The sequence below is a fragment of the Macrotis lagotis genome, chromosome 7 (genome assembly GCF_037893015.1).
Source record: "Macrotis lagotis isolate mMagLag1 chromosome 7, bilby.v1.9.chrom.fasta, whole genome shotgun sequence".
Taxonomy (NCBI): domain Eukaryota; kingdom Metazoa; phylum Chordata; class Mammalia; order Peramelemorphia; family Peramelidae; genus Macrotis; species Macrotis lagotis.
Genome location: NC_133664.1, coordinates 112,543,995 through 112,571,950, shown reverse-complemented (window position 1 = coordinate 112,571,950; position 27,956 = coordinate 112,543,995). Strand labels below are relative to the sequence as shown.

At 32.9% G+C, this 27,956-nt stretch overlaps 1 pseudogene; it reads left to right on the top strand.

Moving 5' to 3' along the window:
• Positions 1–17,711: 17,711 nt before the first annotated feature.
• LOC141493796 (cytochrome b-c1 complex subunit 7 pseudogene) lies at positions 17,712–18,092 on the top strand (annotated as a pseudogene).
• The last annotated feature ends 9,864 nt before the right edge of the window (positions 18,093–27,956 follow it).

Below are 27,956 nucleotides of genomic sequence, written 5' to 3'. Positions count from 1 at the left end.
CTTCCCACCCCATTCTCCCTCATCGAGAAAGCAAGTAATTTGATCTAGATTGAAAATGTGAATTCATAAAAACATTACCACAGTAGTCATACTGTAAAAGAAAATATAACCTTTCCCACAGAAAAAGAGAAACCTCAAAATAATTAAAGTAAAAAAAATACTTCAATCTGTATTCAGACAGATTGTATCCATCTTTGTCAGACAGTATTCTTTATGCTAAGTTCTTCAGAGTTCCCTTGGGTTACAACATTGCTCAGAAAAAGTAAGTCATTCATAGCTGATCATGCTACAACATTGCTATTATTTTGTATAAAGTACATTTCCCCTTGTATCCGCTCATGTAAATTTGTTGAGTGAGAGTATCCTGTTCATCATTTCTTATAACAGGATAATATTTCATCTCAATCCATATCACAAATTAGTTCAGCCATACCCAAACTGATGGGCATTTCCTTAATTCCCAGTTCTCTGCTATTAGATAATAGTTGTTGTAAATATTCTGATACATATTGGTTCATTCATTCTGCAATATAGATCTGGTAATGGTATTGTTAGGGGAAGGTTATATTTACTTTTACAACATGACTATTTAATATTTTTCATGAATTCACATTTTAACCTTTATCAAATAATTTGCTTTCTCAATAAGATTCTGTATTCTTTTGGGCATAGTTTCAAATTGCTCTACAGAATTGTGAATCCTTTCACAACTTCTAAAACAGTGAGTTAGTCTCATTTTCCCCACATTCCCTCCAACATTTGTCATTTTCTATCTCTGTCTTATTAGCCAATCCATTAGCGATAAGGTAATTGTTCCAATTGAATTTCTCCTATCAATAATGAGTTAGGACATTTTTTAAAAAAATAATTTAAATAAATAACATTGATAACCTTAGTTGAAAATTGTTCATATTGTTTGATTATTTAACAATCAGGAAATGATTCCTATTTTTAAAATTTCACTCAGTTCTCTACATTTGAAAAATGAGGTCTTTCATGTAGCAACTAATTTCAATATTTTCCTATAGTTTGTATTGTTAACTGTATTTCTCTCAGAACCTATTTTCCCCATGCTCAATTATTTCCTGTCTCACCCAATACCTCTTCAAAAGTGCTTTACGTCTGACTTACCCCTTCCATAAATCTTCCCTCTCTTCTATTACCTATCCATTGCCTTCTCCCATTCCTTTCCTCTAGGGTAAGATAGATTTCTATACCCAATTTAGTATATGAGTGTGTATGCTATTCCCTCTCTGAGTCAATTCAGATGTGAGTAAACCTCACTCACCCTCGATTGCCTCCCTCTTCGGATCCATTGCAAAAGTTTTTCTTACTTTTTTGCCCTTTCCCTTTTTTCCCAGTACATTGTTCTCTCACCCAGTAACTCCATCTTTATAATGTATTATTGCTTCAAATTCAACTTCCACCTCTGTCTTGTCTATAAATGCTCCTCCTAACTGCCCTAATAAATGAGAAAGTTCATATGAGTTATCAGTATCATCTTCACTTATGCAAGAATTTAAGCAATTCAACATCATTAAGCCCCCTATGATTTGCCTTTCCTGCTCACCTTTCTGTTCTTCACATGCATTTTGTATTTGAAGATTAAATTTTCTGTTTAGCTCTGGTCACTTCATCAGGAATGTTTGAAAGTCTCTGATTACATTGAATGTCTATTTTTTCCCTGAAAGAGTATGTTTGTGGCCAATATGACCAGAAAGGACAATTATCAATGTTGGAAGGGATGTGGGAAATCTGGGACACTAAATATATTGTTGGTGGAGCTGTGAACTCAACCAACCTTTCTGGAAAGCAATTCTGGAATTATACCCAAAGGGCAACAAAAATGTGCATACCCTTTTATCTAGCAATACCACTACTGGGTCTATACTCTGAAGAGATTATGAAAAAGGGCAAAAACATCACTTGTACAAAAATATTCATAGCAGCCCTGTGTGTGGTGGCAAAGAACTGGAAATTTAGTGAATGTTCATCAACTGGGGAATGGTTATTAAACTGTGGTATATGTATGTTGATGGAACACTATTGTTTTATTAGAAACCAGGAGGGATGGTAATTCAGGGAAGCTCAGAAGGCCTTGCATGAACTGATGCTGAGCTAGATGAATAGAACCAGAAGAACACTGTATACCCTAATAGCAACATGGGGATGATGACCAACCTTAATAGATTTGCTCATTCCATCAATGCAACAATCAGGCAAAATTTGGGGATATCTGCAATGGAGAATATCATCTGTATTCAAAGAAAGAATTGTGGAGTTTGAACAAAGACCAAGGACTATTTCCTTTAATTAAAAAAAAACATTATCTTATTATGTAATTTTGCTATCTCTTAATACTTTATTTTTTTTCCCTTAAGGATGTGATTTCTCTCTCATCATATTCAATTTAGATCAATGTATGCCATGGAAACAATATAAAGACTAACAGTCTGCCTTCTGTGGGCAGTGGTAGGAGGGGAACAAGATTAGGGGAAAAATTGAAAAATTCAAAATAAATAAATAAATAAATAATAAATAAATAGATAGATAAATAAAAACTTTAAAATGAGTATGTTTGGTTTTGCTGTATAGTTGATTCTTGTTTGTAATCCAAGATCTTTTATTTTCTGGAATATCATATTCCAAGCCCTATTATCCCTTAATGTGGAAGCCACTAAATCTTGTGTTATCTTACAATATTTGAATTTCTGGCCACTTGCAATATTTTCTTCTAGACTTGAGAGCTCTGAAATTTGCTATACCATTATTAGTAGTTTTCATTTTGCTATCTTTTTTTGGAGATGATCAATGGATTCTTTCAATTTCTATTTTACCCTCTGTTTCTAGAATATCAGGGCAGTTTTCCTTGATCAATTCTTTTTTTTTTTTTTAAATTTAAGGCAATGGGGTTAAGTGAATTGCCCAAGGTCACCCAGGTAGGCAATTATTATGTGTCTGAGGCCAGATTTGAACTCAGGTATTCCTGATTCCAGGGCCTGTGCTCTCTCCACTGCACCACTTAGCTGCCCCAATCAATTCTTTAAAAATGCTATCTAGGTTCTTTTTTTTTTGGTCATGACTTTCAGGTAATCCAATAATTTTAAAATTATCTCTTTTGGATTTGTTTTCCAGTCAGTTGATTTTCCAGTGAAATATTTTACATTTTCTTCTACATTTTCATTCTTTTGGTTTTCTTTTAGTGTTTATTGATTTATCACGAAGTGATCAGCTTCCCTTTGCTCCATTCTATAGTTTAAGGAATTATTTATTTCAGTGAGCTTTTGTGTCTCCTTTTCCATTTGGTGAATTCGGTTTTTTTTATTTTAGATTTTTGCAAGGCAAACGGGGTTAAGTGCCAAGGCCACACAGCTAGGTAATTATTAAGTGTCTTTAAGTGTCTGAGCCTGGATTTGAACCCAGGTACTCCTAACTCCAGGGCTGGTGCTTTATCCACTATGCCACCTAGCCGCCCCTCTGTTTTCTTTTTTAAGGAATTTTTCTTTTTCCATTGGTCCAATCTGGTTGTTAAAATGGTATTTTTTTCAGTAATTTTTAAAATCTCCTTCACCAAGCTGCTGACTCAGTTTTCTCACTCTGGTGAGACAGACTTTTTTTTTTTAGGTTTTTGTAAGGCAAGCGGGGTTAAGTGGCTTTCCCAAGGCCATACAACTAGGTAATTATCAAGTGTCTGAGACCGGATTTGAACCCAGGTACTCCTAACTCCAGGGCCGGTGCTTTATCCACTACCCCACTTAGCCGCCCAGAGACAGACTTTTCTTATTGACTTTCTAAACTGTCCTTGGGCTATCCCTGCATTGAAAGGTCTGAAAACTGCTACAACTGCCATTGACCCAATTGCCTTGGTTCCTCTTCCTGACTGCATAGGGCTAGTTTGCTCTGGGGTAGCCCATATGCTCTGCACTCTTCTTTTCTGCAGGGTCCCTGACCTGGATAGGAAAATTGTTTCATAGTCTTTTTGTGGGTTCAGCCACTCCAGAATTTGTTTAGAATCATTATTTAAAGGTATTTGGAGTGGTTTGGAGGAGAGTTCAGAAGAATCTCTGCCTTTACAAAGCCATCTTGGCCCATCACCAAGAACACCTGAGAATGGATTTGGAAAGAAGTCACAAATGGAAAAGACCTATTAATGAAGTTAACTTTTTCTTTATCGAGAATAGTGAATACTTCATATCTGGACTTTAACATCACAGTCCTAAATTGCTTCTTAAAGAAATATATAAGGCATTAATGGAATCAAAGATGGAAAGATAGCTAGACCAGAACAAGGACACAGAGAGAAAAGGTTCCCTCCATTGTGAAGATGTTTGAAAGAGAAATAGTTACAAGCAGTTGGAAAAAAGAGATGTCATCATTCCCTGAATAAGACAATTACCAAAAAAAATCAATAACTACTGACCTGTGTTCCTACTTTCCAGTCTCTAAAGTGTCTTTTTAATCCACCTATATCAAGAGCATCTTTGATCAGATAAGGAAAAGAAATATGCAAGTTTTAATAAATTATATTTTATATTAGGCAACTCACTTTAATTCTCACTACTGACTGAAAATTGTAGAGCATAACTGTGAATCTACTAAGCTTGTATTCATTGTATTTTTAAAAATTGATTTAGTGGAATAAAATGGCTCTTCTCTAGAAAGTTTTCTCACATTAATATCTTAAGATCATTGCATGAATCCTTGTAGGATTATAAAAAAGAACTAAATTTATTTAATAACCAGTGACATTAAAAAGCAAGGTATAAGGGGCAGCTAGGTGGTGCAGTGGATAAAGCACCAGACCTGGAGTCAGGAGTACCTGGGTTCAAATCCAGGCTCAGACACTTAATAATTACCTAGCTGTGTGGTCTTGGGCAAGCCACTTAACCCCGCTTGCCTTGCAAAATCCTAAAAAAAAACAAAAAAAGAAAACCAAGGTATACACGGGGAGACTTAATTCAACAAAGGTGTTTGCTTTTGCCATAGAGATTACCCTATTCAGAGTAAGAAAATTGATTCCGTATAGATAATGAAAGCTTCTAGATACTTCTTTCTACGTATGTCATTGTAGTTGATTTCATATATTCCCTGAATGTTGCAGAGACAAAATACATAATTGCTCAAATGCTCAACGCAATTATTCACATTGTTGTTATCAGGGGTTGTGAAGTACACAAAGAATGTCTGTTTTCCAAATTATGATGTAAAGTTTTGTATGCCCATAAAAATTGTCTCATAAGTATATAGATGTATATGTGCACATGCCTATATGTATCTGTGCACATATGTCTATAATTCCAACAAATGTTGAAGCTAGAAAGTAGGGGGGGGTGCACAATTGAATAGGATATATATACTATGTAGGACTTGGGAAATTTATAGTATTTCACTGACCCAAAGTTTCTCTCTGAGGGGAAAAAAAGCCTAGTATTTAGCGTTAATATCCTTCTATTATTGATATAAAAGATGGCATACCTCCGTTCCCAAACAATGAAAAGTTGCAAGACATCTAAAAGACAAATGGTGTGTGGTGGCTACAAGCAAGCTGCAATGTATTACCATTGAAGAAATTCTGGAGATAACCAAGATAAGAATATTATCAAGAAATTTCCAACTGAAAAATAAAGCAATTCCAATTTAATTAAAAGAATAAAGGATAACCAGTGGGCAACCAGTATCTTTCAATATTATTTCCAGTAATGTTAGGAGTTTAGAACAAGAAGTTCCTCTAAAAGGGGAAGAGAATTGTCTTTTTTTGCCCATTATGTGCCAAACACTATTTTTTAAACAAATAGTAACTTTTTTAATCCTCACAACAATTTTTTTGAAGCTACTATTCACCCCAATTTACAGTTGAGGATACTGAGTAAATATAAGTTGTGACTTTTCCAGAGTCATACAAATAATTCAAGTTGCATCTTATGACAAAAGACTCTTTAAAGTTGGGTTGACCATTTGTGAAAGATTTATAAGAAGAGATAAACAAAAATTAAGCATGGTTATCCTCTATTCCATTAGAGGGAGTCATAGATACAATCATAGATCCATTGATATATTTACCCTAAAAGTTTCAAATTATTTTCTCTCTGGAAATTGTTCCCTTGGGATCTGATGACTTAATTATTGACTGTTTCACTGGACCTGGTATTCATGCTTAAGTTGGGATTCTCAAGGCTTAATTCATTTCCTGGGGCATTTTTGCACATTTTAATAAATGTTTCTTCATTTATTTATTTATTTACTTATATTGGGGATTCTTAACCTGGTAACCTATAACATTTTTTAAGTTTCTAATAATTTCAATTAGCTTTCTTTCTACTCCTATGCAACTTATTTCAAGTATTTAAATATATAAGAAGGGGGTGTCTAGTTTCACTAGACTACCAAAGAAATCCATGACATACATACACGCACACACACACACACACACACACACACACACACACACAAACATACACACAAAATGAGTTATAAACATGAATCTAAAAAGTGTTGATAATGAGTTCCCCTTTGTCAAGAACTATTTGTACTTTATTGCAAAGAACTTTAGGCTCAGACTTAGGAAGATACAGGTTCCACTGCATCCTCAGACACTTACTAACTTGGTGAGCCTCAGTTTCCACCTTTGAAAAACAGGGATAATAATAGCATCTATTTCATAGAGTTGTTTCAATCTATATTATGCAATCTATACTATTTCATATCATGTCTGCAAACTCTGTTGAGTCAATTCTTTGGAAAATTAACATATTATTTCACTCTACCTAAGTCCATCCAGTACACACACACACACACACACACACACACACACACACACACATATATATTTATATTTATGTTTTAATAATTCACTTCTCTGTGTATAAGCCTATGCAGCACGCACGCACATATACATATATTGGCACACATATACTCATCTACACACATTTATGTAGATTGTGTAGATGGATATGTGCATACACATATATATGGGTGACTATATTTTCACACATGCATATATGTGTGTGTGTATGTGTGTGCCTGTGTGTTTTTATCACTTCATGCCTTTCTAAGTCCATCCACACACACATATACACACATGCATATAAACAATACAATCAAATATATATATGTACAAATATATTCATGAACATCTATATATATTTGTAAAATAGCTATTTGTAAGTCTGTCATATGATATGGCACAGTATTATGTGATACGGATGCTATTTTTTTCTGTTTTTTTTTTCCAATAAGGGAGATATCGTGACATAGTGAAGCACTGAAAAGAGATATGAGTTTTGAATAAGAGGATATGGATTCAAATCCTGACTGTCATTTTCTCTCTGTAAGCTTGGAAAAGTCACTAAAACTCTCTGGATCTAATTTACTCACATAGAAAATGAAAATATTAGAACAGATAACTTCTAAAATTCAATTTAAATCTAAATCAAAATCAACTAAACTAGGAACTAAGCCTTTTGAAGAATATCAATATGACAAATATTTGTTTAGTTGTATTTAACTGATATCTGACATGAGAAATAAGATTTAAGCTTTTAGAGGTAGCCCTGAGTTGAAGCACAATCCACACAGAAGCCTGAAAGACTGGTCTAAATCCCTAACCCAAAGCAATGGGCCTAAGTATAGATGCCCTGTGAGAAACTAGTATTTCAATAGAAGAAAGGTTGAAAAGAGAGTGGACTGAAAAAAACTAACTTCAAAAACTAACTTTATTTACTTTCTACTTTTGCCTAAGGCTCATGGTGAAAGAAAGGCAAAATGAACTCTCCAGAGCCAATCTATTCTCAGAAAGTAAAATTCCAATGTACAAATAATATCATCAATTAGAATGTTCCCTCCAAAAGTCAATATAACTATTACAAAGTATGTGTTCTTCCTATTTTACTTTTTTTTGCAAAGTATTGAACATACATGGAAAATAATAATAAGCAAATTTTTCAGGAGATAAACATAAGCAAGTTACTAAAAATAATGAAATGAAGAAAGAATTCTTCTGTTTCATTATCTAGCTCTTCATCTTTTGTTCCTCAGCTCTTATACCCAGGAATAGTTTGGGATAGCTTTCATTCTGGTTCTTTGTCTGTGTACCAACACCACTTCATTATCTTTATTGAACTCAATTCAATGTTTCACTTTCTAAATTTTTAACTAGAATTTTCCATCTTCTTTCTCTGAATTGAAATGTCCTGCAAAGTAAAATGAATCCCTGGAGAAACATTGCAGAATTGTTTGCCTGAAAAACTGCAAATTGCAAAATGAGTTTTAATTTCTTTCAAAATTTAAAGAAACGATAGAATTATTCCTCTGGGGATGAATGCTAGAAGAATCTGAATCTTAAGTTGCTCTGTGCAGAGACTGAACATTGAAGACTGGAAAGGGTAAAATGTCCCTCCCTCTTCAACCCAAAGACCATTGCTTTAGGATTTATTTTTGAATGAAAAGGGATTAGCCAACTCTACTGGCTGCCTAACTCCTTCTAAATGATGACATCACAATAAAACCCTTGAAACTCTCCAAGTCAAAAGAAGCAATATTATTTAGGATAAAATAGAATGTATTAAGCTGTGCTCTGATTCTATTTTTCAATAGACAAAACAATTCTGAATCTAGGTTGTTTCATTTAATTGGGATAATCATACTTTTAGTATATTTCTCATAGAGTAGTTGTCCAGAAAGTTCTTTATAAACTGTTAATTACTCTAAATGAGTTTTCATAATTAAAATTTCATCAGAAATTCAAACCATGAGCTAGGCTTTAGAACAATTTGACCTAGGCTGGCAGAGAGGAAGGTCAATACTAGATACTATAGAATCATCCAACCATACTATACAAAGTGTAAACAAAAATGATGGTGAATTCACATTTCCATGAATGTTATTTATCTGTAGAGGGCCAGCCCCAGGGAGTGATATTCACATATACTTGGTGACTTTTTCCATCAGAGATATGTTTGAATTATTGCTCATTGTATGGATCCATTGGCTCCAGTGAACCCTGACCTAGGATAATCTGTGGCTACAGAGGTGGTTGTAAAAGATTTCTTTGCTAGAGAAGTATGCAGGTTTCTAAGAACAAATATTGTAAATTTACCCAAGAAATTGCAAAACTGTGTCTCCTTTAACCAATCATTCCTGAGATAAGTTTTTGCTATAAAAAGTCTTGTTTCCAAAACAAGATTTTCACTTCCCCACCTCTCCTGTTTGGGTATGTTTGTCTACCCAACCTGACTCTCAGAAATTCATCTCCAGACCCACACCAGAGCTATTGTAGTTGATAGCCGGTGCCTGAACAGGGACTGACTGAGGGACAGACAGCCAGACCTGAAGGAGAATCAATTTTTTAGGTGTTTTTTTTTTGCAAGGCAATGGGGTTAAGTGGCTTGCCCAAGGCCACACAACTACAGGTAATTTTTAGGTGTCTGAGGTCCGATTTGAACTCAGACACTCCTGACTCCAGGGACAGTGCTCTATCCACAGCGCCACCTAGCTGCCCCGGAAATCAATCTTGAAATTAAAGATAAAGTCTGGACACCTGCGGGTCAAAAGAGCGCTCATAAGGGACAGCAGGCAACTAAGGTAAATATTTTTTTTTCATCAGGTCTAAAACAGGGAGCATTAAAATGGGACAGAGACAGTATAAGGAGAGAGCACATTATTTGAAAGTGCTAAAGCAGATAGTTAAAGAAAGAGGCTTGTTAATAACAACAAAACAATTGGAAGAATTTAGTGAATGTGTACAAAAATGTCCTTGGTTTCCAGAAGGAGTATTAAATATTGAAAACTGGGAAGCTGGGGGAAACAGATGAGTGACCATTTTAAACAGGAATATCAGGAGGCATTTCCTATAGGAGTCTTTTCTTTGGGGAATATTTTAAAAATCTGCCTGACGCCACCTGGAGATTTTCCTTTGGCTCAGAGTATATTAAAAGTTGATGTAGATGTTCAAACTGTTCAGCAGGAAGATAAGAGTAAGAAAGAGTGGTGGCTTTTACCTTCAGCAACACCTCCAGACCAGTGCCTGCCTCGGGGTGGAAGGAGGGTTGTGGAGGCCAAGGCTGCAGGGCCCTACCTTCCCAGGAGAATCCTCCTCCTAGCTTCCACTTTAGGAACTTGTATTTTGTACCAGAGGGTCTTCAAGATGCCGGCCCCACTCCCTCTGGCTGCCATAGTGGCTGCTGCTCCTGGGCTTCTGGAGGTGGTATCTCCCTAGTCAGCATCACCTCCTCCTAACTCTAATAACCCACCCTTTGCTCCTTTATGGTCTAAAGAAGAAAATGTTACCAAAGACAATATTCATTGTTCAAATAGCCACTTAAAAAGCAATAGATAAGGGAGAGAAAATTCTATGGGATATGATAGAGTCATTGTTCTCTTTTCCCCAGCTTGAGAAACTTGATCCAAGGATTCCAGGGATTGTTTTCAGAGAATACTATAATTTAGATTTTAAAACATTTAGAGAATTAAAATCAGCAAACAACACATATGATAACACCAGTCCATATGTTATGAATAAAATAGAAATATTAGGTAGAAAAATATTAGCCTCAGAAGATTGGACCACTATTGCAAAAACTACTCTTACACTAGGAGATTACTTAATATGGAAAACCGATTCTTTTGAGAATTGTACTAGTCAGGCTACAATAAGTGAAGAAGCTTGGGTTAAGAATAACATTTGAAATGTTCTCTAGCACTGGTCCATGGGCAGGAGTAAATAATCAAATTGGGTATAGTTTACAGGCACAGGAACAGGCATGGATAAAATTGCCTGAAAAAGAAAGAGGCAATGGGTATGAGAGATCAGACAGTTTGTTTGTTCATGGCTCACTTATCTAGATCTTGTAGTTAACAGAGAGGAATTAAGAAAAAGCACTAGATAGGGGCAGCTAGGTGGCATAGTGGATAAAGCACCCGCCCTGGAGTCAGGAGTACCTGGGTTCAAATCTGGTCTCAGACACTTAACAATTACCTAGCTGTGTGCCTTGGGCAAGCCACTTAACCCCATTTGCCTTGCAAAAAAACTAAAGCACTAGATAAGAGAGAGAGAATTGTTTCATGAAGACTTGATAAAATAAAATAAAATGTTAAAAATGCTATTTAATTTCAAAAAAGACCAGATAATCAGGTTCATTTTAAAATACTTAATTTGATTATTACAAAAAATAATGGGACAATTGAGGATTTTACAAAAAAAGAGATAGACTCCCCTCCTAGAAAAGATTTAGGGAGGCGGCTAGGTGGTGCAGTGGCTAGAGCACTGGCCCTGGAGTCAGAAGTACCTGAGTTCAAATCCAACCTCAGACACTTAATAATTACCTAGCTGTGTGGCCTTGGACTAGCCACTTAACCCCATTTGCCTTGCAAAAATCCTAAAATAAAAAAAAAATTAGGGCTGTTGAAGTTATTTGTTTTACTCTAAGCTGATAGGGAACAGGGGAGATTCCAATTAGGCTGAGGGATTATGGAGTGACTGTCTCCTCAATAGTTATAGTTATTTATAGTTAAATTCAAGAAGTGTTAGATAGCAAAACCTTTGAATGGAAAAACGTATTATGAGAAATGGAAGGTTCTCTGCATTTTTTCCTCTGGTTTCTTGTAAGATTTGCCACCTTTGGTGGTATTATTCTGTTGTTTTTTGTCTTTGTGTAATATTTAAAGGGACGCTCTAGTGTGAGAGAAGAATAGGGTTTCCCGGGATTTGGGGGACCTCTCTGGTTCTAAATGCTCTGACTCCATTTATGTGTCTATATGTGTTTGTTCTGTGTTCTGATTGGTTAATCTTCTTTCCATTCTTTGTTTTCAAAATTAGATTTTCTTTTTTCCAAAATTCATGATTGGTGCCAAAAAAGGAGATTTTCCTGAGAATCATGTTGTTTTTGGAGGAGAAGGGGTTCTATTATTTTCTCTTATTTTCTATTGTCTCTTTTCTGGTCTGATAGACTAATAGAATTTTATTTACTAATTTGGCAAATTATACTTGTAAGGGACCTAGGAGAAAATGAAATTGTCCCTAAAATTATTTTTTGGACTGCTCTTAATTATATATTATAATTATATATAATAAAAATTGGGGGGGGTGAGCAAGGAATGATATACAGTAAAGGTAAATAATTAGTGCATCCCACCTTGATTTCTCAAAATGTGAGGAATCTCTAATTCCCACACTATCAGCTTGTCAGTGAGGATAGAAAGCTCTTTTAAGTTAGAGCATTGAGAAGTTATAATAGCACTGATACCGATGAGAAGAATTTGCAAACTTTTATATGTTGAAAAGGAAAATAATTTAAGGTAATTTTGAATATGAGTTTGCAATTTATAAGATTATTAAGAGAACTTTAAAGAAAATCTTGTAAACATAAAAATGGATTTTAGAAACATTTGCTGTCAAGAAATTTTTATTTATCACAGAATTTTAGGGAGTAAAGGGAATATACATTAAATTGAAATGTGTTATGTATATTTAGTAAACTTTGTATAAGAACAGATTCAGAAAATTCTTTGAAACTTTTAATATTGTGTTACAGTAGCAAACAATGGATGAATTGAAGTATCATCCATCACCTTTTGTAAAGATTTGTTATAAGAAAACTTGAGAATACCTTGCCAACAAGGTTATATTTCTCAAAGTCTTTTGGCTCAGAGATTGTGAAAAGCTATGCTCTTCTACCTAGTGTTTCATAAAGGGAATATTTATATGTATGAGCAAAGTAATTTATTTAATATCTGTTATTTAAGAAGAAGAAATTATATATGTATCCTGTAACCCTGGCACTGGTAAAAGTTTTACATTAGATTTTTTTGGAAATCATATACATAAATATATATATATATATATATATATATATATATATATATATATATATATAAAGCTACATTGGATTTTTCAAAATTATTATATATAAAACTAAATTCATAGAGAATCTTATTTATTTTTAAAAATAGGAGAGTATTTGAACAAGAGGAAATAAGCTTATAAGACAAAGATGTGAAAGAAATTTATATGTAACAGATACTTAGTTATAAGGATAACTTTAAAAGAATGAGATGTCAGCATGCTGTCATAGGGCTGATCAATTAACCCTTCCACTTCTTATCAGCTTAGTAGAAGAGCGAGCTAGGCAGTGTCTCAAAAAATTTCCCTAGAATGCCTCTTTATTAAGGAAAGAATTTAAAATCACCAGAAAGCAAACAAGGAATATAGTAATATCCCATCAAATATGAATTCCATATTTACCTACCCTTCCAAATTATTCTAAGAATCCTAGAGGTCAAGTTCCTAATGAATTGTGGCAGGTGGATGTGACTCTTATACATCTTTTGGAAAGATGAAATTCATTCATGTTACTGTAGATACATCTGGTTCATCTGCAATGGCAACAGCACATAGTTCAGAGGCTATACAAGATGTCATTGATCGTTTGCTCCATTGTTTTGCTATTGTAGTGATATCAAAATCCACAAAAACAGATAATGTCCCTGGATATACTTCTATGGCATTTAAACAATTCTACCTATATTACACTGTCAAACATATTACACAGGTATTCCCTATAACCCCACTGGTCAAGCTTTAGTAGAAAGAAAACAAAGATCTTAAGAAATTCCTGGAAGTACAAAAGAAGGGGGAACATGCTGGGACAAAGAGGAAACAAGGAAGGAGAGTAAGTCTCGCCTTATATACCATGAATTTTTTAACATTGAATGATAAACAATTAATACCTGCAGAAAGATTTTTTTAACGATATGCAACATGAAGAGAAGGGCATGGTCACCTGGAAGGATCCTAAGTCATCAACAATGAAAATGATTGGATCCATTATTAACCTGGGGTTGAGGGTATGCTTCTGTTTTGTCCACAGATGGAGAAACTATCTGGGTACCACAAAGAAGCATCAGACTATGCAGACCAGATGAATCAAGTAATACAGAAAACAAATAACTTACACTTAAGAAATCAAAAAAGGAAACATGAGAGGAGAATATGTCATGGCCTTATGGGACAATTTATGATGCTTACATTACTCATGAACAATTTGGGGACTGTAAAAGGAATTGAATATTGGACTTATGTCCAAAACCCTCCACGAGTCACTACTCTACAATGGAGAGAGAGTATGGTTGAAATTGTATTAATTGGGGAAGATGCAGATTATTTAGGATATAAGAAAGTTCATATTGGAGATATCAAAGAAGAGATTCTGAGAAGAAAATTTAGGCATAATTTTTCTGGTTTAAATACTGTGACACCTAAATGATTTTGTAAAACATGTATTATTGAACCATATGTTAAAGTAAGCAAAACCAATCATTCAACTCATCCAAATATTTATAACAGGGGAGCATTTAGGACTTTAGAAATATCAGGAATTCCATTTGTAGAAAGTATTGAAGAAAGAAAGATATTTCCTACAGAATCTCCTTGTTTAAATTGACATGTTTGGGATTTCAAAAATGAATGTTTTCCGCCCTAGGTTGTCTGTCATACCTCAAATAGAAGAATTTGTGATCATTCTGTTTTGCTACAAGTGTGGAATTCTCCTGATAGAATTGTTCCATGGAGTATTCCAGGCTATATTAAATCAATTATATATCCAGAAATAGTGTTAGCTAATTCAGAGATATGGAAGGCTATGGCAGCTATAGATGAGATAAGGTATACACAATGGAATGAGAAGTTGGACAAAATATCTTATGCAGAAAAGAAATTGTCTGTGACTGCACAGGATCAGATATTGCCTTCATGATAGGATCTTTCAAGGATATCAATATTATCAGAGAAGAAAAGGGGATATAATGTTAACTGTTACAATTGCACTATTCAAGCATGTATAAATAAGGAAGTGATGGATGGTGATGTTGTTTTCATGATAAGACAACCAAAATTTGCTATAATACCCCCCAAGGTAGAAGGCTGGTATATGTCTCCTGCTGATGAGTTCTTAAAAAAAACATTAACGAAAATTAGGCAGGAGAGATGTGTTAGTTGTATTGTGTTTGGGATATTAAGTATTGTGGCTGCTATTGTAACCAGAAAAATTATGCCTATTGTAGCAGCCACTTCAGTGATTATTTCTGTACAAGTAGGGAATAAGGCAAAAATTGAAGCCAAATATATATTCAAGAATTATCTGAAAATGTTACTAGAGCATTGAAGGTTCAGGAGAGAATTAATGAAGATCTTTATCATTCGATTAATGCATTATAAATATCTGTAATGAACAATTACAATGTGTTTATAGATTTTCTGCTATTTGTGCTACTCCTTTAAAATATAACTTTACTTATTCCATGGGATAATATAAAGGTTATTTGAATAGAATATGGTATAATGATTCTATAACTCTGGATATGAATAAATTACATTAAATTGTTAATGATAATTCATTGACACCTAGAATGGAAATGGATTCACATAATGATAATTTGTTTAAATTTGTTAATAGACTTCATCCTTTTCATTTTATGAACTTATTAATGAGCATACTTCCTGGTATCTTTGCATTATTATTGATATTGTGTATTATGCCCATTTGTCTTAAACACCTTTTGTCACTGGGACAAAACATAAATGTCCTAACACAGATGTCCTAACACACTGCCTAAAGCTTCAGCATGCCTCAGAAGGGGGAATCTGTAGAGGGCCAGCCCCAGGGAGTGATTGGTGACTTTTTCCCATCAAAGATATTGCTCATTGTATGGATCCATTGGCTCACCAGTGAACCCTGACCTAGGATAATCTGTGGCTCCAGAGGTGGTTGTAAAAGGTTTCTTTGTTAGAGAAGTATGGAGATTTCTAAGAACAAATATTGTAAATTTACCCAGGAAATTGTAAAACTGGGTTTCCTTTAATTGGTCATTCCTGAGATAAGTTTTGCTATAAAAAGCCTTATTTCCAAAAATAAAGTTGGTAGATTTTCACTTCCCAACCTTTTGTGTTTGGGTATGTTTGTCTACCCAACCTGACTCTCAGAATTTCATGTCCAGACCCACACCAGAGCTATTGTGGGTGATACTTATCTATAAAAGGTGCTTTACTCTGTACTTTCAATACTTTGTCTTAAAATATTCTACTCATATTTCTTCACTATAAAGTTGTCAACTTCTCTATTATATTTTTAAAATAAAATATTGAAGATTGGTTATGCAGGGTTGATGATTATGTATATTGCAACTAAAATTAAACAGAAAAACTCACATTTCTCTACATGCCATTCTTGCTTTATATTATATTAATTTTTTTCTGAAAAATCATAAACAAATCACATTTTTCTTAACTAAGACCTATTTAAAATGTTTCAGTAAATTAACATAAACATTTAAATGCAGGAGAGAAGCTGATAGTCATATGAAAAATAAGATAATGAATTCTTTTTAAAATTAATTTTTTGTAGTTAATTAACATACATTATTAGATATGAATATTTCCATATTAAAATAACAGAAAAAAGAGTATTCTATAAGAAACTCTGTATCTTTATTATGTACATATAAAGCATGTAATGAGTTTCACATAAAAGTACTAACATTTTGTTTCATATTTTAAATAATATGATTATTAAGATTATTAGTTAATGTTTAAACAAATCATTATGTAAATAGAATGATTATTTTATTTTAATTTAATTGTTAATGAGGTTTCTTTAAAATATATAACTGAATGAGAAAGTATGATGCTTTTTAAAAGAGATTCACAGATTCAGTCACTATCCAGACTGGATCATTGACTTCTCTTGAAACACTCATTTCCCAAGTATAAAACTACTGATAATTCATAATCAGGTCCCTCATATAATTGCATCTTCATTCTCTTCAGCAACACAGTCCTCCAAATTCTCAGATTCATATAGGGTCTAATCTAGGAACCACAGTCTTATAACTCAGCTACATAGTCAATAATCATCTGCCTTTGACTAGTATTCAACCTATTCCTACTTTCACCTATATGGAATTGATGCTAAGGATATGCTATTGGATATCTTTGCATATTGTAAATATTGATTTTGCTTCAAGTCTACTCATTAGAATAGTTAGAAGGAATTTACATAGATAGAGGGCATGGGTATGAATTGATTATAATGGCATGAGTGTGTGTGTGTGTGTGTGTGTGACAGTCAGGGTTAAGTGACTTGTGTAATGTCACACAGCTCTTAAGTGTCAAGTGCTTGAGGTAACATTTGAACTCAGGTTCTCTTGACTCCAGGAGCAGTACTCAATCCACTGCACCACCTTGCTGTCATAGATGAAATGAATTTAAAAAAAATAAAATTGAAGTGTGAGAAAGAGGGATGAACTGAGAGAAGAGGAAGACAGAATGGGCAAAAATTATTGCATATAACCGAGGCACAAAAAGAAGGGTCTTTCTAATAGAAAGGAAAATTGAGAATGGGTTGGGCAGCATAACCAACCTTACACTCATTAAAATTGACTCAGAGAAGGAATAACATAAACATTCAAATGGATATAGAAATCTATCTTTACAGGAAAGAAAGAATGAAAGGGGATTTTAAAAGGGGTGGAGGTCTGTCTCTCCAGCTCAAGATGGTTTCACGGGTGCCAACAATTTAAAAGAAAAACATCTCTTAGGACAAATAGAGATAGCCAGGCGAAGCGACTCTGTCCACGTCCAGAGAGATAGAGAGATGGATAGATGGGACCAAGAAATGGAAATCCAGAGCCACAAAGGGACTCTTCCCAAGGTTACACGGCTGTAGCATCAAGCCAATGGCTCCAGGGTCTTTGAAAATGGTATTACAATGCTGCAGGATTCAACAAACTTGGGTTAATGCGGGATGACATACTTTATGAAGATGAAGCTGTTAAAGAGGCCATAAGGAGGCTACCAGAGAATCTGTATAATGATCGAATGTTTTGTATTAATAGAGCTCTGCCTAAAAACCATTGGACAAAATATGAAGAGGACAAATTATACCTTCAACCATATTTGAAGGAGATTATACGTGAAAGAAAAGAGAAAGAAGAATGGAATAAGAAGTAATCATGTCAAAAAAGAATTTCAATGTTAGTCCTCAAAGTATTTTTAATAAGTATGGTTGTACAAAATATGAGGTTAACTAACCATTTATAACTGCGCTGCAAATTTATTTAATTTAAATAAAAAACTCATCGGAATAAAAAAATAAAAAAGGGGTGGAAATGATTCAAGGGAAAGTGAATTAAAGGAGATAGTGATCAAAAGTGAAAAAGATTTTTGAAAAGCACCAACATTAGGAGAGAGAGAGAGAGAGAGAGAGAGAGAGAGAGAGAGAGAGAGAGAGAGAGAGAGAGAGAGAGAGAAATGGGGAAAATAGGAAGGAGGAAAATACAGTTAGTAATCATAACTGTGAATGTGACTGGGAAAAAGTCACCCATATAACAGAAGCAGATAATAGAAAGGATTAGAAACCAAAATCCTATAATATGTTGTTTTCAAGAAATATAATGAAGCAGATACACAGGGTAAAGGTAAGGAAATGGAGCAGAATCTATTCTACTTCAGAAGCACAGCTAGGTGGTGCAGTGGATAGAGCACTGAACTTGGAATCAAAAAGATGTGTGTTTGAATCCAACCTCTGACAGTTTCTAGCTGTGTGACCTGTTGCTTAACCTTGATTGCCTCTCATCTAGGGTCATTTCCAGTCATCTTGATTCATATCTGGCCACCAGACCCAGATCACTCTGGCACCCCCACTCAAATCCAATTCACCTACTTGTCAAAGCATTAAGTTCCTGATGTTGTGCTCTTCTTAGAAAATGAAGGACAAACATTTTTTCCTACTTCAGATGAGTTAAAAAGGAAAGGTTATCATGAGCTCAGACAAAACAAAAGCATAAAAATAACACCTAACTAAAAGAGATAAGCAAGAAGACTACATTTTTAAGAAAGGTATCATAGATAATGAAGTAATAATAGTTACTAAACATATTTGCAACAAATGCTATAGTATTCAAATATCTCAAGAAAAAGGAAAAAATAGACAGTAAAAACTATAGTAATAGGACCTACAACTTTCTTCTCTCAGATCTAGATAAATAAAAATGAGAAAGAAGTTATGGGGATGAAGAGAATTTCAGAAAATTTAGATATGATTGACCTCTGGAAAAAATTAATGAGATATTTACCATTTTCTTACTTCTTACTGACATCTTCACAAAAATCGATGATAAATTAATGCATAAAATCTTCACATTCATAGGCAGAAAAGCAGAAATATTAAATGCATCCAGTAAAGACCATAATGAAATAAAAATTGCATCCAATACAAAGCCATGGAAACATTAACTAATTAATTAATTAATTAATTGTAAACTAGATAATTTTAAAAAATGAGTAGACCAAAGAATAAATCACAGAAGTATTAAATGATTTTATTAAAGAGAATGTCAACAATGAGAAAAAATAACCAAATTTATGAGAAGCAGCTAAAGCTGGTCATCAATTAAGTAAGAAAGATCAAAATTGAGTGTAATGCAATAAAAATAACAAGGAAATGAAAAAATAAAAGCTCTGTAAATATAAAATTGAAAATCCTGAAAATCAAATGAGAGATTGATATAATTGACATTAAAATGTCAATCAAAATAAAACTGAGAGCTAGTTTTATGGAAAAACTAATTAAAAATATAAACTATTATTTAATTTAATTTAAAAAAGAAGAAAACCAAATTACACATATAAAATAATGAAAGTGATAAATTCATCATTAATGAAGATGAAATTATACATATTATTAGAAACTATTTTGTTCAATTTTATGACAATATTTCTGAAAATCACAGTGAAATGGATGAATATTAATTCCTCTTCCTAAATATACATACATATGTATATACGTATATAAATAAATTACCTATATTAATGGAAGAGGAAATAGAATACTTAAATAATTCTCTTATGAAAAGTAATAGGAGGCAACAAGGTGGCACAGTGGCTATAGAATTGACCCTGGAGTCAGGAAGACCTGAGTTCAAATTTGACCTCAGATACTGAACAATTACTTAGCTGTGTGACCTTGAGTAAGTCACTTAATCCTATTGCTTGCAAAATAAAAATGATAGAACTAGTTATCAATGAGCACTTTAAGAAAAATTCCCCAAGGCAAGATGGATTCCCAAGTGGATTGTATCAGGCTTTACAGAATAATTAATCCCATTACTATATGAACTATTCAGAGGAATAGCAAATAAGGATGTCTACCAAATTCATTTTATGATACAAATATTCTGCTGATACTTAAGCCAGGAAGAGCAAAAACAGAGGAGAACCAATATTCCTAACAAATATAGATGGAAAATTAATAAAATATTAGCAGAGAAATTATAACAATATATCACATACTATGAGCAAGTGAGATTTATACCAGTAATTCAGGCAGGGCTAATCCAAAGTTAGGGGAAACTCTCAGCATAATTGATCTCTTGATAACAAAAACAACAGAAATAATATAATTACCTCAATACATACAGAAAAAGTTTTTGACAAAATACAATACTCATCCCCAGAAGGAAAGAAATAGATGGAACTTCCTTTAAAATGCTAATAATAACTGACTAAAATTATCAGTAAGTGTTATCTCTAGGGGATAAGCTAGAAGCCTTCCTAATAAGATTAGAGATGAAGTAAGGATGACCAGTAACACCACTTTTATTTGATTTTTTTTCTAGCAAAAGTTAGCTATAGAAATAAGAAGAATATAAAGGAAGAAAAAGAATAAGCATCGAGGAAACATAACTGTTACTTTTTAATTGATATTTTATTTTCCAAATTTTTGTTATGAAAATTTTCAACATTCATTCATATGCCTATGTGTATTTTTAAGTTATAAAATTTAAGTTATAAATATAAATAAAAAAGTATAAATATATATAAATATATAAAAAATTTAAGTTATAAAATTACCTTTAATTTATAAAATTACACCCTTCCTTTCCACCCCCTCTCCTCATTGACAGTCAGTTTAATATTGTACATATACATTTGTGTTAAACATATTTATGGATTAGTCATTTTTGTTATGAGGAATTAGAATAAAAGGAAATAAATACTTAAGAGATACTTTTTAAAAAATGAATGTAGTGTTCATCGGATTCTGAAAGAGTTTTGTTTTGTTTTGTTTTGTTTTTTCTTTCTCTGAAGAGGGATAGCAATGTCCATAACTGAACAAATGGGGTTGTTCTAGTTTTCTAAATTGCTGAGACTAACTGTATCTATTAGAGTTGATCATTTCATAATGTTGTTGTTAATGTGTACATTGTTCTCTTGGTTCTGCTCCCTTCATGCAGCATGAGATCCTGTAAGTCATTCCATGCTTCTCTAGAGTCTGACCATTTATGGTTTCTTATAGAACAGTAGTATTCTATCTTATTCATATACCATAACTTGTTTAACCATTCCCCAGTTGATGGACATCCCCTCAATTTCCAATTCATTGCCAGCACAAAAAAAGCTGCTATGAAAATTTTGGAACATGGGCCTTTTCCTATTTTATATGATTTCTTTTATGATTTAGACCTAGAATTGGAATTGCTGGGTTAAAGAGTATGAACAATTTTATTGTTCTTTGGCCCTAGATACATATTGCTCTCCAGGATGGTTAGAACAGTTCACAACTTCACCAGCATTGAATTAATGTCCCAATCCTTCCACAACCTCTCCAACATTAATCATTTTCCCTTTTTCTCATTTTGACCAATCTGATAGTGTGAAGTGATACCTCATAGTTGTTTTAATTTGCATTTTTGTAATCAATAACGATTTGGAATATTTTTTCATATGATTATATTTAGTTTTAATTTCTTCATTTGAAAACTGTCTATTCATATCTTTTGACCATTTATCAATTGGGGACTGACTTGCAACCTTATAGATTTGATGTAGTTCTCTAAACATTTTAGAATGAGACCTTTAAAGATCAGAATTCCTAGTTGTGATGATTGTTTCCCATCTTCCTGATTTCCTTCTGATTTTGGCAGCATTGATTTTATTAGTGCAAACCCTTTTTATTTTAATGTAATCAAAATCATTCATTTTGCAATTTATAATGTATTCTACTTCCTATTTGGTCATAAATTTGTCACCTTTTCATAAATTTGATAGATGAGTATTTTTGATCTCTAACTTTATCTATGGTGTCACCCGTTATGTCTAAATCCTGTATCCATTTGCCCTTATTTTGGTATAGCATGTAAGATGGGGATCTTCACCTAGTTTTTGCCATACTATTTGCCAATTTTCCCAATAATTTTTGTCAAAAAATGAGTTCTTATCCCAGAAGCTAATGTCTTTGGGTTTATCAAACAGTAGATTACTGTAATCATTTATTACTCTTTCATTTGAACCTATCCTAATTCACTGATCCATTACTCTATTTCTTAAACAGAATTAGGCAGTTTTGATGATTGCCACTTTATGGTATAGTTTTAAAACTGGTAGAGCTAAGTCACCTTCCTTTACATTTTTTTTCCCACCAGTTTCCTTGCTATTCTTTTTTTTTTTTAAGTTTTTGTAAGGCAAATGAGCTTAAGTGGCTTGCCCAAGACCACACAGCTAGGTAATCATTAAATGTCTGAGGCCTGATTTGAACTCAGGTACTTCTGACTCCAGGGCTGGTGCTCTATCCACTGTACCACCTAGCCACCCCACCACTGCGCCACCTAGTATCCTCTCCTTGCTATTCTTGATCTTTTGTAGCTGCAGTTGAATTTTGTTACTATTTTTTTCTAGCTCAGTAAAATAGTTACTTGGCAATTTGATTGGTATGGCACTGAATAAATAATTTAATTTGGGTGGAATTATCATTTTTATTATATTAGCTTGACCTAACCATGATCAATTGACATTTTTCAAATTATTTAGATCTCTCTATTTTTTTTTTTGGTAAGGCAATGGGTTTAAGTGATTGTCTAAGGCCACACAGCTAGATAATTATTAAATGGAGAAGTGCTTTATAATTATTTTCATACAATTTCTGGGTTGTCTTGGGAAGTAGATTTCCAAGTTTTTAATGTTGTCTACCGTTACTTTAAATGGAATTTCTCTTTCTATCTCATGCTCTTGGGCTTTGTTGTTCAAATATAGAAATGCTGGTGATTTATTTATTTATTTATGCTGCTATTTTGCTGAATGTCTTAATTTTTTTCAAGGAGTTTTTAAGATGATTTTCTTGGGTTCTCTAAGTAGACCATCATATTAGCTGCAAAGCATGAAAGCTTTGCTTCCTCATTACCAAATCCAGTTCTTTTAATTTCTTTTTCTTCTCTTATTACTAATTCTAACATTTCTAGTATTATATTGAATAGTAATGGTGATAATGGGCATCCTTTTTTCACTCCTGACCTTATTGGAAATGCTCCAAGCTTATCCCCAATACAGATACTATTTGTCGATGGTTTTAAATTGCTCCTACTTTTTTTTAAGGAAAATTACATTTATTCCTAAACTTTCTAGTGTTTTCAATAGGAATGGATGTTGTATTTTATCAAAGGCTTTATCAGCATCTATTCAGTTAATCATATGATTTCTGATGGTATTGCTATTGATACGTTCAATTATGTTGAGGGTTTTTCTAATATTGAACCATCCTTGTCTACCTGGTCTAAATGCATGATGTATTATTATCTGAGTAATAATGCTGTAATTATTGCTAAAATTTTATTTAAGATTTTTGCATCAGTCATAGGGAGATTGGTTTATAATTTTCTTTGTCTATTCTGGTTCTTCCTGGTTTAGGCATCAGCACTATGTTGGTGTCATAAAAGGAATTTTACAGAACTCTTTCTTCTCCTATTTTTAAAAATAGTTTTTGTAGAATAGGAATTAATTGTTCCTTAAATATTTGATAGAATTCACATGTAAATCCATCTGGATCCGGAGACTTTTTCTTAGGGAGTTTCTTGATGATTTCTTTAATTTCTTTTTCTGAAATGGGGTAATTTAAGTAAGTTATTTCCCGTTCTGTTAATATGGGAAGTTTGTATTTTTGTAAATATTCATCCATTTCATTCAGGTTATCCAATTTATTGGGATACCGTTTGGCAAAGTAGTTCTGAATTATGTCTTTAATTTTCTCCTCATTGGTATTTAATTTACCTTTTTCATTTTTGATATTGGTAATTTAGTTATCTTCTTTCTTTTTTTATCATATTAACCAAAGTTTTATCTGTTTTATTGACGTTTTTATGAAACTAATTCTTAGTTTCATTAATGGGATCAACTTTGCTTTCAATTATATTAATTTCTCCAGTGATTTTCGGAGTTTCTAATTTGATACTTAATTGGGTATCTTTAACTTGTTCTTCTTCTCATTTTTTAAATTGCATACAAATTCCATTGAACTCCTCTTTCTCTATTTTAGTCATATAAGCATTTAGAGATATAATGTTTCTCCTCCAAACTTCCTTGACTTCATCCCATAAGTTTTGATACAAAGTCTCTTTATTATCATTTTCTTGGATATATTCATGAATAGTTCTATGATTTGTTATTTGAAACTCTTATTATTTAAAATTATTTATTTAGTTTAAAATTAGTTTTTGGTTTATGCTTCTGTGACCCTTTATTACATGTAATTTTTATTGCATCATGATCTGAAAAGTATGCATTTATTATTTCTGCCTTTCTGCATTTGATTATAAAGCATTTGTGCTCTAGTACATGGCCAATTTTGGTATAGGTACCATGTATTGCCTAGTAAAAGGTATATTCTTTTCTATCCCCATTATGTTTTCTACATAGATATCATATCTAAATTTTCTAAGATTTCATTTACCTTCCAAAATCCCTTCTTGTTTATTTTATGGTTAGATTTACCTAGTTCAGAGAGAGGGAGATTGAGGTCCCCCATTATTAAAGATTTGCTCTCCATGTCTCTTTGTAATTCAATTGGCTTTTCCTTTAGGAATTTGGATTCCATACCACCAGATGCATGCATGTTTAATGATATAGCTTCATTACCTATGGTGTCTTTTAAGGAGATATAGTTTCTTTCTTTATCCCTTTTAATGAGGTCAATTTTTGCTTTTATTTTATCTGAGATCAAAACTGCTACCCCTGTTTTTTTATGTCAGCTGAAGCATAATCTGTTTTGCATTTCTTTACCTTTGCCCTGTGAGTATCCCTCTGTTTCAAATATGTTTCTTGTAAACAAAATATGTAGGATTTCCAATTTATTGTAATAATTAATGATTAAAAAAAGAAGAAAACTAAATTACCAATATCAAAAATGAAAAGGGTAAATTAAATACCAATGAAGAGAAAGTTAAAGACAATTCAGAACTACTTTGCCAAACTGTATCCCAATAAATTGCATATCCTACAATATTGGATTGGATATTGTAGGATTTCTAGATGCTATCATTTTTGGGGGCAGTTCATCCCATTCATATTTAAGTTAAGATTACTAATTAAGTTAAGATTACTAATTCTGTATTTCCTTCCATGCTATCTTTCCTTATTTATAGTTTTTTCCTTTCCATTCCTCTTATTCCTGCTCACCAAGGGTTTACTCCCTTTCCCCTTTAACTTTTCTTTTAATATTTAGCTTTCAGTTTATTTTCACTTATACCTTCATCTTCCCTTTTCTCACAGCCTTCTTACCTTATCTTTCCCTTCCCCCCCCCACCTCCATCCCTCTTTTCTGAGGAGTAGGATAGATTTTTAAACCCAAGTAGGAATGTATCTTATTCCCTCTCTGGGCCAAATCTATTGAATAGAATTTACTCAGTGTTCACACCCTCTCTTCTTTCCCTCTAATATTATAAATTTTTGTGCCTCTTTACCTGGGGTTATTTATATTTCAAGTTCTATTGTTCAGATATGTGGATCACAACCTGCTTAACTGATTGTTTGATAAGCTCAGTACTATCAAAGTACTATCATAGATTGATTGATTGATTACTTGATTGTTTGATAAGCAGCATTGCCTCAAAATCACTAAGTATCTTTTCCTCTTCTGTCTCATTAGAACTATGCTTTTCAAGAGGCTTGCATTACATCAAATTATAATCACTTTTTACCTTACCCCCTTTTCAAGTACCCTCCAAGGACACACAATTCTCATGAGTCAAAGTCTCATTCAAAGCCAAATCATTTCATTTGTATCCTTATATTTGTATCTCTCCCCACCAAGCATATTTTATCCCATACTTCCCTTCTACCCTCCCAAGGTGCAGTGAATTAAATCCAATCCTGATTTAATTAACTATGAGAATCTCACCCCACCCCATGCCAAATTTAAACCCTTTTAAAGTAAACTATAGATTAAGTCCAACCTTGATTTAATCAACTGTAAGAATCTCAAAGGACTCTAAGTACTGGGATGCTCTTAATGTCTCACTTAAGTACTTTACAATTTATTGCAAATTATGGGAGACACTTATTCAAGTTAGCCCATCTTCTGATGCCCCGTCAGAGAAAGTTCTGAGCTATGTGAGAACAGTAGAATTAGAGTAGGTCAAAGAAATCTGAGATGCTTAAGTTTAGAATAAACAATCCCACTTTTCATAAGGGCTTTTTATGTCAAATATGATGATGTTATCTTGGACCTCTTCAATGGAAAGATGGGATTCAGCCATACCCATACCCTAGAAGTCCAATCTCTTCAATTATATTTGATGCTTAAATTATCCTAAGAGACGTACACTTCTCAGGAGATATAAGTGTTATAATTTTCTTTTTAGGGTTATTTACAATTTGATGGTCTTAACTAACATTTGTTTTGTTTTGTCCTTCCCCTTCTCATTTACCTTTTTTTTTCCACTCTTATTCAACTTTTTTTTATTAAGTTGGCTGCATAAAAGATATAGATTTCTCATATGGACAATTCTTGTCATGAATAAAGGCAACAAAAATGTGCTAACAGTGAGCTGTGCTTCACAAACTAACAATTTTTGGATGAAAAAACATCTCTATTTCTGTACAATGCAACTTTAAAGATAAGCAAATAATGTGAATGACTTGTAAATACTCAATACAACCAAATATGCGTACAAAGAAACAGGCATTCATTATGTAGCTAGTTCACTTGTATTCCTTTGTTTACCACACATACATAATTTTAAAAAATCATTCATTTATGTAGTAAGAATAAGAACATTAAGATAAATGAAATTTGTATCTCATTTCTTATTTTCATAATATCAGTGTTGAACTTCCAATAGCAACTTCATTGACTCTAAATATTTAAATGCACTTTAAAAGTAAAAAAACTATTTTTTCAATTTTTTTCTATACTTGCAGGATTATCCCACATTGAAACCAAGTAGCATGAGTAACAACAGAGGACAGATATTAATGATATGCCTATAGTTTTCAAAGTTAGATCTAGCTGAACCATATTTAGAATATACTTGAGTCTATGAAACCAACCAGCATTATATGAACACCTCAAACTGCAGAATTTCTGTATTAACTATATCAAAGAACATTTATGCACACTTTAAATTTCCAATCCCTAACCTCAAAACAATTTTTTGTACAACTATTAAGTATTGAATATTATTTATTTTAAAATCCATATCTGCATTCAGGAATTTTTGTTTAAGAAGGACAGTATTTAGATTTAAGTTCTGAACTAAACACTTTTTCTACTATGCTGTATTTATAAAGCAATAAGCCTTTTTTAAAATAAAGACAGATCTTAAGGCAAATGAACTGTACAAACTTACAGTAGTGTATAATTCAAAAGTTTCTTCCTTTTTTAAAAAATAAGATAATACATCCCCTTCCTGAATAAAGATACATGTGTTAAGGCCTAAGGGATAAAACACTATTGCTATGCAAAAAATTTAGTGAAAAAAACTACACATTCATTTTTATGTATACAATCTCATAATAAATTCTTAGATCTTTTGAGTCTACAAATTGAAACATTTACATCCAGAATTTGTATCTAAGGCACATATTTCATGTAAAAGCTAGTGGAATTTTTAATCCATCAATTTATTGCAAACACCACTAC